The 12,736-nt window shown below is 38.3% G+C and overlaps 1 protein-coding gene across 2 annotated transcripts in view; it reads right to left on the reverse strand.

Annotated features, from left to right (window-relative positions):
* SMAD5 (SMAD family member 5) overlaps positions 1-12,736 on the reverse strand; it is a 53,279-nt gene that overhangs the window by 37,861 nt on the left and 2,682 nt on the right. The window lies entirely within an intron of this gene.

Consider the following 12,736-nt stretch of genomic DNA (forward strand, 5'->3'; position numbering starts at 1 on the left):
TCTCTGTCTGTCAAATAAATAAAATCTTTAAAAAAAAAAAAAAAAGAGAGAAACAAAATTCACCATAAAAATTTACTGATGAATAAGCAAAAGAACTGATCAGGCATTTCATGTAAGAAAATATTAGTGGCCCTTAGACGGTAAAATGGGCTCAACATTATTAGTTATCAGAAAAAAAAATTTTTTAAGAAAAAAATTTTAAAGAAAACAGTGAAATATCACTCTACGTTACACATAAATCTCTATGACCCAGCAATTCCATCCCTAGGTATATATCCAACAAAAACAGGTACTATTGTCATCAAAAGACAAGTACATGCTCAAAGCAACTTTATTTTTACTTTATTTGCCCAAATTGGAAATAACCCAAATATCCATCAACAGTGGAGTGGGATAATAAATCATAGTAATAACTTCAAGGAATAGACTACTTCACAGCAATGTCAAAGAACAAACTAACATAGGAGAAACATGGATGAATTGCACAGACATGCTATAGAGAGATATAATTATACAGAAATCAGATATAAAAGATTACACAGTATGTCATTTCTACTCAAAAACAGGCAAAACTAACCTATGTCATCGAAGACAAGAAGGTTACTAAGTGGGGACAAGAGAGCCTTACAGGGAGAAAGAAATATTCTACAACTTGATCTGGGTGATGATGACACAGATGTACACCTAAGTAAAAGTTCACTGAGCTTTATACACCTTAAGATTTATTAAAAAAGTCTTCAAAAAACTTGTTAGTGAACTGATCACTTAAAAACTGGTTCCCATTCACTACCATCTCCTTCACCATAATGACTTAAAAACTACCAGTGAAAGTGCAAAGTTTGCAAAATACAGTAAGATTTCACAAAGTTTATTCAAATAGTGCCCAACAATGTAGGATCTGGGGTTTAATTTTGCCCTACCAGCCCCCCAAGCAAGTAAATTAATTTGTTAACTGTTTCGTGGATGCTGACAAAGGCCACAAGACTCCTAAGCCAGAGACAAAGGACTTTCTCACTCATGGCACAGCAAGCAGCATAAGCCTCATATTTGCAGTTCCCTTTGCCTCCAAGAGACCCACAGGCATGGGAGTGATGAAATACAGCCAAGATGGACGGTACTCCTACAGTGACTGCACTGATGAGGAAAATGAACTTGGGGAATTCAACCCTTTTACAGTTACATTAAGCAGGCCTCTCTTTGTGGAAAGAGAGTACCTTCAATCTCAAAGGATTAACCTTGATCCTCAGTAAAATCAAGGTTTATTTTTTATGGATATATTTGTAAAAAAATAAAAATGCTCTTTATGTTAGTAGCACAAATGACAAACACAAAGGATGCCCTATCATGCTATTAAATTATTGTGAGAAAAATTACATCTATTAGGGGCGCCTGGGTGGTTCAGAGAGTTCGGCTCAGGTCATGATCTCAGGGTCCTGAGATCAATCCCGTGTCAGCATCCGCACAGTGCGTGAAGCCTGCCTGCTTAGGACTGACTCTCTCTCTCTGTCCACTGCCCCCCTACTGCCTCCACCTCCAGCTCATGCACTCTCTCTTAAAAAAAAAAATTTAAAAATAAGCCTATCCATCAAACTTGATTCATTCTTTGTTCATTTTAAGAATACATGTTTACAATTATAACCTAATATTTTTCTAAAATTTTAATTTTAGAAGATAAAGTCCCAATCAGACCTGTAATTTATAATTTAGTTTAAAATACGGATCAAATGGTTTCCTTTTTTAAAAGATTTTATTTATTTATTGAGAGAGGAGAGTGAGCATATGAGAGAGAGACAGAAAGAACCAGTAGGAGGAGAGGCAGGGGGAGAGGGAGAAGCAGGCTCCACTGAACAGAGAGCCCGACAAGGGACTTGATCCCAGAATCCTGTGATTATGACCTTAGCCAAAGGCATCTGCTTACCCAAGTCACTCAGATGCCCCTAAATGGTTTCTTTTCTTTTTTTTTTTTTTAAGATTTTATTTATTTATTTGAGAGAGAGCATGCAAGAGAAAGAGAGCACAAGCAGGGAGAGAGGCAGAGAGAGAAGGAGAAGCAGACTCCCCACCGAGCCCCACATCCGGCTCAATCCCAGGACCCTGGGATCATGACCTGAGCCGAAGGCAGACACTTAACTGACTGAGCCACCCAGGTGCCCCATAAATGGTTTCATTTTAAAAAGGCTTTTTAAGAACCAATTATTCAGGAAAATCTACATGTGGCATGAGCTGCTCTTGATGAATTAAATTACCCTTATGAACCTCTCCTCCACTGTGGTATGCTGGAACAGGGAACATGGTCTGCATTGTTACCAACTAAACAGACAAAACCACATCAATGATCTTGAAAAGTTACTTACAAAGACAGACTTTTGGACATCCAGCTTTCTTAAAAGAATGTAGCTATTTCAAGGAATCCAACAGCTTCCTTTCTAGAAAATCAGTTCCTTCAATGATGATGACGATAATGATGGTAATAGTAATAAACTACTAACATTTACTGAACAGCACATCAAGCACAGTTAAGGACCTTACACTGAGAGACCAAAAATGATTAAAATCTCAAGACAGACACATCAGGTAAATTACATTATTCTTATTTTACAGATGAGAGAACAGGCAAAGGGAAATTAAATGTGACTTGCTTATTTCAATAGATAAGAAACAGAGCCAGGAACTGAACCCTGGCAGTCCAGCTCCACCCACACTCTGAAACACTGTATCTTCCTCCCAAAAAGAAAGCCTCCCATCAAGGAATAGTCTTCCCTTAAAGATCTCTTCCATTATTCTCCGTATCTCTGACTTCTCCAAAATATTCCAATCATTATATTATCACAAGATCATACAGCTTCAGAGACCAGGGATAATCCTGTTCAATATGCTCATTTTTAAACTGATTTTTTCTGCCACTTAACATATCTTATTAACTTCATCTATTTTTAACCCGCTCTTCTCTCAATTGAGCTAAGTCAAGTCAATAGGTATGAAAGACTAAGGGTTTACTACTACTGTAAAAAAAAATTACATTTATTATGGCAGCCTTACTCAGCTTCAAAGCTTTTTAAATTTTCATTAGGACATTTCTGCCACACTAAACACTAGAACACAGCATGTGTGTGTGTGTATGTCTGTGTGTGTGTGTGTGTGTGTGTGTACATGTATGTATACACCATTACACACGATTTTAACCAGCCTCTCTATTTCATGCATCCACTTCCTTAATAATTAACATTTAGATTTCTAAATAAAATTGCTATATTGGGATTAAAACTGTTTTATTATACCCATATGACAGACAGATCAATTTTCTCCTGTAAACTTTGCTGTAAAATGTATCAGATTCAAAACCACACCTTGATCCACATTGAAATGAAAGCATCAGAGTGCTTGGGATACAGCAATAGATTCATTTCACTGTCTTCACTTTAGTCCTTGTATGGAAGAATTTCTCATCACATACACAAAAAAAGAGAGTAAGATACTATACTTTTTCCCGTTCACATATATTAGTGTATGTTCTGTGAATTCAGAGAAAACATGCAATACCTTTGAAAACGGGTTTTCTAGTGACTGAAGGTTTCATTTTGAATCTCTTATTAAAAAGTTGGTTCAATTTTTCATGCCCCTTTTGCCTTTCGCTATATAAAATGAATACCCATTCTCAGTTCAGTCAGCTGTGTACATAACCATTCATATGATTCTTTCCATAGTATCTATGAACTTATCCTAGTAATAAAGAAAAGTCCCAAAAGCTATATTAAGTAACTTCAGTCTTTAGAGATTACATATCGCTGGGCAGTTAAATGTGGTCCACCTCCTCTGTGCTCCCTTTCTACAATGCTTTCAGAGTCTGCTGAGGCACACATATACCATGTTAAACTTCATCTTGGACTCACAGTCATACAACACACATTTATTGGATGCATCCAAAAAAGGGTAAACCACTAAGCCAGAAGCTGAAAGGTTAAAAAAAAAAAGTCAATCAGGTCCAGATTCAAACTTAAAAGAATTACAAATTGATAATTAAAACATGCCATTCGCATTTGCAATACACAGTGGAGAATGGCAGAGGCCTTAAGGGTGTCTGTGTGCTAAAAGAAATTCAGGGGATGGCTCTTTGGGGAAGGGAGGAGGGGGAAAGACAAGATGGATGAAGTAGCTTTATCACAGGCATAAAAGCTAAGGTTGATAAAGACACAAAATCTGAGTTTTTAATCACCAGAATGAGAAAATACTAAATTCAGTTTGCTAAAACATAGGCAGTAGAATTAAAGAACTGTCTAGAAACATACAATAAGGCTAATCTATACAAGGATAATAATATATGCATTGTAACACATAAAAACACCAGATTTGAGTCTAATCACATTTTGGATCTAACATTTACACCTAAACTTCTATTTTTTCTATTTTATATAATAAATATCAGTTCTGAAAATTAAATGAGATAAACACTTAACTTAGTGTCTGGCATGGTGTGGTTACTATTTTGTAATAATCATGAACATCTTGATATTAGGTCAAGGATTTTAAAAATATAGCTGAGCTACTTTATTTCAACAAATACACAAAGTCATCTATTTAAATGGTATTCTATTCTATTAACCTTGAAGGAAGAACAAGCTGCAAATTATACTATCACACAGTGCTTTCTTATCACTTAAAATTTTTCTTCACGTTATCATCCTTCTGGCCTCAAGACTGTAGGTCTGAAGAGTGCTCCAATATTACTCCAGGATTGTCACTCAAGGAAGACACCCAGGGAATTTCTATTTCTATCTTGAAAACCAGAGAATCCCCCAAAATCTAAAATCCCATTAGGAAATATACAAGACATCCCGTGTAAGGTGAACCAGTTAATTCTCATCAATATTACAGTTTGAGTGAATATAATTAAATCTAGTGATCAAACACTTTCAAACTGAGATTTAGGGGATCATAAATAGAAAAGAAGAGGAATTATCCCAAAGCAACTGGAAAATAGGGAGTAAAAGGGGAAAGGTGAAACAATTACACTCTTGTGAATAAGACTGCTGAGGAAAAAAAATAACTGGGCTGTAAAAGGCTAGAGACAGACAAAGTAGAAGGCTTAGCCAGTGTACAAAAAAATAGAGCTTGGCCTAGCTCACAGTTCCTCCCCTGCAACCACAGGCACTGCACTAAGGTAAAGACAAGCTTTAAGGATGAGCACAAACTTTGGGAACAATTATCACAAGCTCAAAATAGGAATTTGACAATTTATAATTCGCAATACAGTTGTAATATAGGGCAAGAATAAGGAAAAGCAAGGATCATTAAGCCAAATGAGGCAAGAAGACACTTAGCCAGTTTGGGAAACAAAAGGGAAAGGCGCCACCACAGAATGGATGCAGAACAGGGAAGAATGAACATGAGGCTACAGTCAGGCTGCTAGAAGAAACGCTATGTGCAGTGCAGAATTCTAAGCAGAAAGAAACGTTCCAAGAGGAATTTCAAAAAGTGGAAGAGACTTAACTCAGGGGGTGGAGAAGGTAGAGGGAAAACACAGTAGAAATCCAACTATGATGGGAAGACACACCAGCTGAGGGGTATGAAGACCATGACAGCGATGGCAGGAGAGACAAAAAGTGAAGAGCTGTGACGGGCATTACAAATAATCAACAGGACTTAGTGACCACCTACATGAGAAACAAGGGCAACCAAGAAAGGTCAAAGTTTAAAAGCTAAAAAGTAAAGACATCACTTACCTAAAAAGGGCAATTCTAGTTATAGCCAAGACAAGGCAAGAAAGGGCTAGTGAAGGGCTGGCTTTAAGGGAGTAAAAGCACTGACACACTGCCAAGGAGATGTGAAATTAAAGCTCAAGAGAGACAGAACATGTAGATTTGGAGGATCATATGAATAGAAGTGAGGTGAATCTTGACAGTAGATTTTTCATTTATTCACAATTTACTGGGTCTTTTCAGACCAGGAACTCGGGCTGAAAAAACACATCTGTAATCTCAAAGATCTTAAAGAATAATGGGAAAAGAGAAGGAGCTACAAAGAACATCATATGCTAGTTAGCATACCACTTAATTTAGATTTGTTTCCATATGATAACCAACAAAGAAGGGGCATTAAAATAGTGAGGGAAAAAAGGGGTGCCTGGGTGGCTCAGTCGGTTAAGTGTCCAACTCTTGATTTCGGCTCAGGTCATGATCTCAGAGTTATGAGATCGAACCCCATGTTGGGCTCCATGCTGGAACCTGCTTCAGATTCTCTCTCCCTTTGCGCCCCACCCCCCACTAGCTCATGCGTGCTCTCTCTCAAAATAAAAAATAAAATAATTAATTTAAATAGAGTAAAATATATATACAGCAAGCACGGAAGGCCAGTAATTGAGCAGGCAGAAATGTGGGCTACTTCTTATGTCAGAACCTGGAGGTACTTAAGAATATAGCTATGAACCTATTATCTGCTATCCCCTTGGCCTTTTATAGTCTACCTCTGGTTTATGAAGACATGACTGTATAACCCTCTCAATTAAAGTACTTTGTCTTTTCTTAGGGAAATGACCTCAGAGCTATAGAGAAAACCAGGATAACAATAAGACCAAGAAATTCTTGTGTGTTAAATTCCCTGAAATTCTTCCAAGAGACTGCAAACTATCAATTAGACAATAATGCAGAGTACCTAATAAATACAAAGAAAAGCAGCAGAATTAAAACAGTGTAAAACTAAGAAACATCAAGCATTACAAAATACACACACACATATTAATTCTATTTCAGCTCAAGTGTCCATTCTTCAGGGAAGCCTTCCCAGACACTGCTGTGTAGATAAAATCCCCCCTATTATATACTTTTAATACATGCATCACATACCTCTGTTTTGTAGCACTTAACACACCTGTATTTTTACATCTAACTGTCCAATTCTGAAAGAGTACAAATTCTGCAAGATTATAAATGAGAGGAACCATACCTATTTTCACTTACCACCGTAAGCCTGGGATATATATGCTCAAGAAATATTTATTTTAATGAACGAAAGAGAAGGTGCTAAAAAGCTTCTGGAAAGACCTTAGCTGAAGGGTTGGGGTATTTCTCACTTTCTGCTTCATACAACTCTGTACTCCTTTTTTTAAGATTTTATTTATTTGACAGACAGAGATCACAAATAGGCAGAGAGGCAGGCAGAGAGAGAGGGAGGAAGGAGGCTCCCTGCTGAGCAGAGAGCCTGATGCGAGGCTCGATCCCAGGACCCTGTGATCATGACCTGAGCTGAAGGCAGAGGCTTTAACCCACTGAGCCACCCAGGCGCCCCAATTCTGTACTTCTTAAAGTAAATGTACTTCTTGTACAGTCAGGGGGAAAAAACAAATTTCAAACCAAAGTCCAGCTGTACTTCAGCCATATTAAATTCTTACTAAAGAGGGGATTTACAGGGGCACCTGAGTGGCTCAGTGGGTTAAAGCCTCTGCCTTCAGCTCGGGTCATGATCCGAGGGTCCTAGGATGGAGTCCCACATGGGGTTCTCTGCTCAGCAGGGAGCCTGCTTCCTCCTCTCTCTGCCTGCTTCTCTGCCTACTTGTGATCTCTCTCTGTCAAATAAATAAATAAACTCTTAAAAAAAAAAAAGAGGGATTTACATTTACATTTCAAGAGACATTCGTATTTCAAAAGAATTCTCTCCACTGTATCTAGAATTATACAAATTTGGAGGCTGAAATTTAAGAAAAATCAATGAGAAACTAGGGCAAACAACTTGTGCTCCCAATTCATCTTTCAAAAGCACTTATCTTCCTATACCGGAATGTCTTTTGTACCTCAGAGATTTTACAAATGCCATTCTCTGCCTGAACTGCTTTCCTCAAGCCTCAGTCACTAATTTCCAAGCTCTCTCTTCATTCAGGCTTCAGCTTCAGCTGTCATCCCATAGACCTTCCCCTGACATCAACCCCATAATCCTATATAAAGTCAGTTTCCCCCAATCCCAATACTGTGTTCATTTCCTTCACTCTACAAACCAATATGTAATTATTTGTTGACTTACCTGATTTTCTTCCTCCCCCACTAGAATATAATCTTTAAGAAACAATACTAAGCATATTCAGAGAACTTGCTAAATGTATTCAAGTAATTCATTCAAAAGTGTATCTTGGGGCGCCTGGGTGGCTCAGTGCGATAAAGCCTCTGCCTTGCGCTCAGGTCATGGTCTCAGGGTCCTGGGATTGAGCCCCGACGTGGGCTTTCTGCTCAGCAGGGAGCTTGCTTCCTCCTCTCTCTCCACCTGCCTCTCTGCCTACTTGTGATTTCTCTCCCTCTGTGAAATAAATAAATAAAATCTTAAAAAAAAAAAAATAAAGTATCTTTTGAGGTAGCATTCTAGGAGCTGGGAATACACATGTGAATAAAGGGGACCAAAACCTCTGTCCTCATGTAGTGTTACACTCTAGTGGATGGAGACACACAAAAGACAATAAACAAGTGATTATTATAGTTTGTTAGGTGAAAAGTGCCATGGAGAAAAATAAAGCAGAAGAAGGTAAATGGGAAATGGTGTATGGGAGAGGTGTGATTTTAAATGGGATGGCTGAGCTTGGCCTCACTGTAGTGGGCACCAACAGAGTCAAAACTTGAAGGAAATAGGAATAAGCCAGGCAAGTATTTGTGGAAAATCACTTCAGGCAAAGGCAGCAGGCAATGTAAAAGTTCCAAGGCAGAAGCATGTCTGGCAGGCTTAGGGAACTGCAAGACCAGTGCAGCCTGAGAATAAAGTGAACAAGGAGTGGGGGGCGCCTGGGTGGCTCAGTGGGTTAAAGCCTCTGCCTTCGGCTCAGGTCATGATCCCAGGGTCCTGGGATCGACGGGCTCTCTGCTCCGCAGGGAGCCTGCTTCCTCCTCTCTCTCTGCCTGCCTCTCTGCCTACTTGTGATCTCTGTCTGTCAAATAAAAAAATAAAATCTTAAAAAAAAAAAAGTGAACAAGGAGTGGGAAATAAGAAATGGGGTTAAATAGGTAAGAGACTTGCATTTAAGGGCACTGGTTGTAAGTCAAATGCGAACACATTTGCGAGCACTCTGATGGAGACATGACAGTTTCTGACCAACATTATTAAAGAGTTACTCTGGCTGATGTGTTGAGAATAAATAGCAGGGATAAAAGCTGGAGACCAGCTTGGAGTTGCAGTCAGCTATGTGAGAGATGATAATGGCTTAGACCGGAGTGATGGCAGTTGGGTGGTGAGAAGTAGGTAACTTCACATACATTTTAGGGAACAGTAAGTTTCCTGATGGAAGAGATACTGGGAATGTGAGAACAGAAGAGTCAACAATGATTTCAAGGTGTCAGTACTGACTACTGGAAGAACAGGATTTGCAATCAACTGATCTGGGGGAAGGCTGATAGCAGAGCTAAAGGAAGATCAGGAGTTACATTTTACATACATTAAATTTATGAATGAAATGTTATTAAACTTTACCAGGCTTCCATTTCCAATGAAATCATACTAACATCAAACACCCAAAGATCCTGTTCTTACCTCAAGCTACTTGAGTGGGACCTCTTAACCAACTCCCATAAAGATATATACAAACCACCTTCCACACTCATCCCCAGACACACATGCACACACAGGGCTCATGCCCAGACTTGATAAAACAATTCATAGAAACAGCTCCCTCACTTTCTGCTCCAACACCTAACTGCTTCAATCCAAAATAAAAGGCAAGCAACCAATCCAAAAATTTCACCCAACACTGTTAGCCAAAACAGAAACCTGCTGAGCACATCAACCCACACAAATAAATGCCCATATGGGTCACAACCTGCCATAATCTCAGCCAAACCTGTAGAAAAGAATTACAAATGGGGATTCTAAAGAAAGAAATTTCTCATAACCATTCCACAAAATTCAGATTCATGAGGTCTGAGATTAGGGGCCTACCTCCCACTATTTTGACAAGAGTCCCAGATTTGCAGGAGGTTTGAAAACCAAGGCCCTCAGGATCATCTGTGACAGAAGAAAGTCACTTTGTTCCAAAGGTAACTTTTTTGTGGCTGGTAGAGGTAAAGTTTAAAAAATATCCTTCCCTATGGTTCTAATACCAATAGCAGTCACCAAGTATCAGCACCACTTGCATCAAACCAAGCCCAGATCCAGTCACACAATTACTAAAACATGTAAGCCACATCCATGGCAGCAGGCAGAGAAGAGAAACCAAGAGCAAGCTTGCCTACAAGCTTTCCTAGATTCAGAAATCCCATTCTTTATGGGAACATCTCTAAGAAAGTGGGGCTACAATCACATGGGCACTGAAATAACTTTTGGCAGAGAAACACTTCGATCTCCATTTTTCCCAACCATGGTTCTCAATTTCCAAAATATCAAAGTTCTCATAGTGGATTTCAAGGCCATTCAGGAGCTGAACTCATATTCTCTGACACTTCTCACAGAATAATCTTACATAGTCTCTCTTTGTGCCCACACAAGTCTCTATTTCTTTTTATCTCCCAGTTTTTAATCACTCTTTAAACTTCACCTGCTCCTCTAAGTCCTCTAATTAAGCAGAGCCTGATCTAGATGTATACTCAGCCCCACAGAGCCTGCAAGATTTCCTATATTACTACCAGATGTGTTGGAGTCTACTTGTACAGGCTTGTAGACCCAGGAATAGACACAGAGCTGGTCAATCATTATAGTGCTTTCCTTTAAATTATAAAATCGTCAAAGGCAGACACCAAATCATTATACTCTAAAATGTGTCTCAGGAGCACAAAGCACTAACCTGTGTACACAATGCTTTAGGAAGATGTTCTCCAGATACCTCATGTGCACCCCAGAGTTCAAGTCACATAGAAGAAAAGGGAGCAAATATGGCTCTGGGTACCTTTTCGGCTCCTGTCATCTTTCATTTAATTTACACTTCCACCTCCAAAGAGTGGAAATGGTCAGTGAGTTAAGCAGGCACTCACTTAAGTGGGCACAGAGATGTAAATAAAGGGAAAGAAAAACAGAAGGCTAGCTTTGAAGTATCTCTGCAGTACCCCTTTCCTAGGAACATACAAACCAGAATAACGAGATCTGAAGTTATACAGCCTACCAGATAGGATGCAAGACAGATCCTAACACATCATGAAAACAGAACTGAACAAAACAAAACTTGCCTTGAAAGCACCAGCTGTATTGAGATCACAGTTAAATTTGAAAAGTGTAAGACACTTCTCAGAACTCCAGGTGCTATGTTCAGAGAAAGGAGGGATGGTGACACCACTTTCTTTCTGTTATTTTCAGCAATAACAAAACATACACAGAAGTCAAAAGGAAAAATCTAGTTAGACTCTCACAACACATCAGACCATTGCCAAATTTTCAGAGTATACTAACTAGTCTGTAAATTATATATACCTTTTAGACAGAGACTGGTACACCACAGAACTCAAGAGCAAAACCTGTTTACAAAATGTATTTTAACACCAGCTTCCAAAGTCAATTGTAATTATGGTACTATCCATTCAGAATGGTCTAATAAGGAATTCTTTCTTCTAAAATATTATCACAACCAAGTTTGGGAATACTACAATAAAAGCAGAAAGAAAACTCACTGAAACCACCTCTCTACTATGACAGGGCCAAAATTTTCTCCACTTAGCTGCCCAAAGCAAAACAAAAGCAAAAAAAAACAAAAACAAAAACAAAAAAAACCACCAAAACTAAAAAGCTAGGAACTAGATGACTATTTCTGAAAAACCTACTATGTAATTATCCCATCTTGTCAAACTTTTAAAAAAATAAAATTTAGAATATGAAAGTGACATATGAAAATGGGAGATGTTGTCCTAACAACAATGTAAATTTTAACAATTCTTCCAAAAGAACTGTATTATCTTCAACTTCCAACTAGTAAACAAACCTCTCAGATTCACAGTTCTAGACAAAGGCAATAAACTGGATAATATAGCACTAAAAATTCCAGTTCTATTATTCTGTTAGCTTTGGAAGTACACAAACAAGGTGTGAGAAACATGGACAGCCTTCCTGGGGTTGTGCATCACCTTTTTTGGTGGGAAAGCACCCTATCTCTGTGCAGCCTTCTTGGGTCCTATTCTTCCTGATAACTCTCTTGTCCAGAATATTCAGACTGGTAGAGACAAAAATCATCTCTCAGACTGCGACTGTCCTTTATAAGAAGAAAATTTCTTCAACATCTTTGACCTTATGAGTAGACAGGCAAACCTACTAGATGGAAGGCAGTGGTAACATCTAAAGAAATAAACTATTTTGGCTTCTTCTTTGTGGTTAGTATGAAACACACACACATACACACACACAAGACGGGAACACTGACAGTCCCGAAGAAAACACTGAAGAATGATAAACCAAAGGAATAAAGGTGGCTATATCTTAAAATATACTCAAGGAGGCTGTTAAATTCACCCAAGTGCGTGCGTGGCTCAGTGCCTAAACCAACATATACATCTGGTAATAATAAACACTGATAAGTCATAAACAAAAAGGGCTTTCTTAATTCAAAAACTCTAGAAGCTACAGGTAATATTAAAATTTACATAAAATACTATCAAACAGTATGTGTGAAACTGATTTTTTAAAGATAGTATTAGTATTTCAATTTAAATTACTAAGATGAAAAACTGATATTTTACTGCCTAGTCTTCAAAACACTAAGCAGCCAGTATCTTTGATTTGACCAAGTTACAAATCTGTTTTCAGTAAACAGAGAAAACATACTGCCTCTGTTTAATGCAAAGGACAAAAAAGA

Source organism: Mustela putorius, unplaced genomic scaffold (genome assembly GCF_011764305.1).
Source record: "Mustela putorius furo isolate JIRA1106 unplaced genomic scaffold, ASM1176430v1.1 tig00000145_pilon_pilon_pilon, whole genome shotgun sequence".
Lineage (NCBI taxonomy): Eukaryota > Metazoa > Chordata > Mammalia > Carnivora > Mustelidae > Mustela > Mustela putorius.